A 4438-nucleotide genomic window follows, 5' to 3' on the forward strand; every position below is an offset into this window, starting at 1 on the left:
GTGGTTACTTGGGGCCATGGGTGGGGGTGAAGGGATCAAGCCCAAAGGGGCATGAGAGAAATTTTTAGAGTGAAGGAAGATACATGGCAATTAAATGAAAATTGAATGAAATCTTGTACTGGGAGGAAATAGTTATAAAGGATATATTGGAATCAGTAAGGAAATTAAATTTGAATATGGGCCATGGATTAGATAATAATATCAAATCAATGTTAAAGTCTTCTAATTTTATAATTTCTCTGTGGTTATTAAAGAGAATACCCTTCTCTTTTATACACACTTAAATATTTAAAGGAAGAGTAGCAAAATGTCTCCAAGTTCCTCAAAATAGTTCAGAAAAACTTGTTAGAAGTGATTCAGAAAAATCAATGTTATATCCGTTATATTTGGGAGAAAGAGAAAGGGAAGAGAGAAAATGAATGAGAATGAATGGGGAAACAAATGAGTAAAAAAATAAACAATTGGTGAATCAGAGTTTATGAGTATAAAGGAGGTCATTGTATTATTCTAGCAACTCTTCTGTAACTTTTAAATCATCTCAAAGTAAAAAGAATAAACTTAAATTAGATAAAATAAATAAGAATCTGTGTAAAGTGCTTAGCATAATAGTCAAATCAAGTTCCCTTATTCTCCCTTACTGTCTGTTCTTTTACTCTGATCATGGACTGAAGAGAAACAGAGAAAAGATGGATTATTTCCTGAATCATTCAGGGTCTTTCTTCTTGCTCCAGCCTCTGGAGCCCTGGCTCCCTCCAGTGTGTTATTCAGAGCAGTTCCTGGATCTCAAGGACAGGTGGCTGTACAGGCAAGCTGACAAGTATGGCTTCTAAGCAAGCCATCCAAGATACACTGAGTCCTGTCGGGACCATTACTCACTTTGGAAGGCACTTGAGTCAAGGGTACTTAGGGGCAGGGTATGGCTACAGCTTCCTATGCCCCTCTGAACTGCTCCACTCACCCAGGGCAGTGAAAGAGTCCTCCTTCCAAGGAAGTCTGCGGAGAAGATCATAGGCAAGACTCCAAGGTTGACTGCTGTACTGACTTTACACTGAGCACTCAAAGGAAAGGATGGGGTAGAAAAAGTAGAAAGTATGTTCCTCACTTTCAAGGAGTTTACATCCTCGTTGGGGAGACTAAGTGTTGTGCTCAGTGCTGGAGGGGAAACAGATGTGGCTCTCTCAGTCCCTGCTCTGGAGAGATTGACCAAATCAAAAAGGACCCAGGAGCTCCTAGAAGAGACCAAGGTCACAGTGGAGACTTTCTTGGGAGCACTGGAGGGCTTTCTGTCTGCTAGGATGTGGTGAGGTGTTTTACAGTGGGGACCAGAGCATAGATGGAGACAAAGAGAAGGCCACATGATAAATCAGTGCTTCTCAAACTTTGATGTGAATAAGAAACATGAACATATTGTGAAAATGCAAGTTCAGATGCTGTAGGTCTGGAACAGGGCCTAAGTTTCTGCATTTCTAACAAGCTTCCAGGTAGCACTGATGCTCCTGGTCTCTGCAGAACATACTTTGAAAGGATTCTTTATTTGCTGTATCAGTTAAGTTCGCTAGAGAAACAGAATCAACAGAGAACACTCACAAATACAAAATGTATGAAAGTGTCTCACGTGACTGTGGGAACACAGAGTCCAAAATCCGCAGGGCAGGCTGTGAAGCCGACGATTCCGATGGAGGGTCTGGACGAACTCCACAGGAGAGGCTTGCCAGCTGAAGCAGGAAGAGTGCCTGTCTCCTCTGAATCCTCCTTAAAAAGCTTCCCATGGTTAGATTAAGCATCAGTCATTGCAGAAGACACTCCCCTTTGGCTGATTACAAATGGAATCAGCTGTGGATAAGGCTGACATGATCATGATTTAATTCTATGAAATGTCCTCATCGCAACAGACAGGCCAGCACTTGTCCAACCAGACAAGCATTTACCACCGCTTGGCTAAGTTGACACATGAACCTGACCAGGACATTTGCCTTGGTTATCAATTGAACTATTGATTCAAAAAGTTTTTGAAGAAAATTGGAATAGAAAGCCATGTAGGCACGGTGTGTCAGGGGTGTGGCCTAATAAAACTGGGGGAGAGATGTGTGTAAAATAGTCAACTTTGAGTGCTTACTATATACCATGCACAATGCCGAAGCCTTAGATGGATTATCCACTTTTAATCCTTATGTCAACTCTGTAAAGAAGGTGCTATTGCAGTTGAAGGACTGAGGCACAGAGAGATGAAGTGATTTGTCCACATTTATACAGCTACAGAGTGGCAGAGCCAAAATTTAACCCACCTAGTCAGATGCTAGAGACTGTCCATCCAGAACTCACAAACTTGCCAATGGTGAAATCTAAGTATCATCATGTTTTTATCGGCTTATCCTTCTTTATCTCTAATGCTTAAATTGATGGATAATGCCTTAAAAGAATGATAAAAATTAAAGGAACTTGTCTTTAATAAATACTTATTCTGTGCTAGTCTTGATCAAGTCTTGTTACATAAAATTATCTCACAACAATCCTTTGAGATATGTATTGTGACCTCCATTTACAAGGGTTGAAACTAAGGCTCACAAAAATTAAGCAAGGTGTTTGAGATCAACTGACTAGCACATGGCAGGAGAACCAGGATTTGAACCCAGGTCAACCTACCTACTAGGTTTTTGCTTTTTCATGCTTAACAGTTTGCTTTTGCAATGCTCTGCACCAAAACATTGGCATCGTAGCTAGTCGGTGAACATTCTTGACTTGGCTATATTTGGGATAACTAAGATGGGTGATCAAACTTACCATTTTGATGTTCACACCACCTCCTGCCTCAATCCATCAGTTCCCAGGCCTAATATCCTGTTTACTAAGCTTTGACTAAAATCCTGTTCTCAAGGATACCTCTTTATAGAGCATTTTTGAGTGTATGGGTGTGGGTACAGGTGGTGGTGGTGGAGCCTGGCAAACATATATGCCTGCCAGCCATATCTGGGGCTTTCAAATTTGACAAGTATACACATTCTGTATTCATTGTTCAATGGATGTTAAATGCTTATTTTAAAAAGTACATCTCGAACTTCCCCAGTGAGATCTGAGAAATCAAATCAGCTAAAGGCCACATTAGAAATAGAAGTGCTAGACAATGAGTGGGGCTTGTACTCAGAATTGAGTGGGACATTCTCATAAGGTCTCTTTAAACATTGTTGCTTTGGAATGAATTATGATATTATGTTAAATGAGATTTTTTCTGACAAGTTTTTAGACATTTTTACTGTGAAATATATATACACAAAAGCAATAACTTTTGAAGTATATTGTAACAAGTAGTTATAGAACAGATTTCAGAGTTTGACATGGGTTTCAGTTCCACAATTTCAGGTTTTTCCTTCTAGCTGTCCAAGACACTGGAGACTAAAAGAAATACCAATATAATGATTCAGCAGTCATACTCATTTGTTAAATTCTATCTTCTCTGTTGTAACTCCTACTTCTCCTTTGATCCTTCACCCAATCTTTCCTCTTTCCTCAATTTTTTGAAGCGTTTGAAAAGAATTGGTGTTAACTCTTTTTGGAATGTTTGATAAACCATCTGTCCTTGGGCTTTTCTTTACTTGTGATCTTTATGCTTTTCCAGCATCTTCTTGATAGCCTTTATGTCATTAAACAACCCACTGAATTTCTTTAGGACATTTGCATGAACATTTTTGATTAGTTGTTCCAAATTCTGTGTTTCCTCTGGTGTTTTAATTTGGTCATATGGCTGGGCCATATCTGCCTGCATCTTCATATGCTTTGTGATTTCTTTGGGATTCAAAAGAATCCCAAGATTCTTTTGATTACATTGATAGGGTTATTTAAAAGTTGGTTTCCTCAGTCAACTAGAGTTTTGTATTTGCTTAGGTTTGCACTGAAGGTATCCTTTTGCACTAGGTTTCTCAGTAATTCCCTGCCAGACCAAGGCCTAGAACTCATGCAGGGGATGCAACTCTACTTGAGGATCTGTTTAATACTGGACAGATTAGATAGTTTGCTGGACTGCACTCTCCGTTTCTTCCCAGCAGATGATGCTCTTGGGCTTCCTCTTAATCTCAGGCCCACCTCTCCCCAACTTCAGCAGTGGGCTGAGCTGAATGGAGACCTGGTGCAATTCCAGCCAGGTTTGCAATGAAAGTCACCAACCCCAGGACTTGGGGTTAGGTAATGTGTACTCAGCGGCAATTTTGCTTGTGGGCCTGATGGGTCTGGTATGCCCCCAGGCTCCTGCTTGGAATGACCTTGGGTTGTGGGGCTGGGTATTTCAACTGCCCATGTAGGGGCACAGTGTGCGCAGGTATGTAGTGGGGTGCATGGCACAGGGGAGCAGTGTGGGGTTGCAGGGAGTGGCACGAGGGGTGTGGGTGCACAAGGAGCATGGCATAGGGGCATTGGGCACAATTCAGTGCAGGGGCATGGCAACACA

This window comes from Tamandua tetradactyla, chromosome X (genome assembly GCF_023851605.1).
Source record: "Tamandua tetradactyla isolate mTamTet1 chromosome X, mTamTet1.pri, whole genome shotgun sequence".
NCBI lineage: Eukaryota > Metazoa > Chordata > Mammalia > Pilosa > Myrmecophagidae > Tamandua > Tamandua tetradactyla.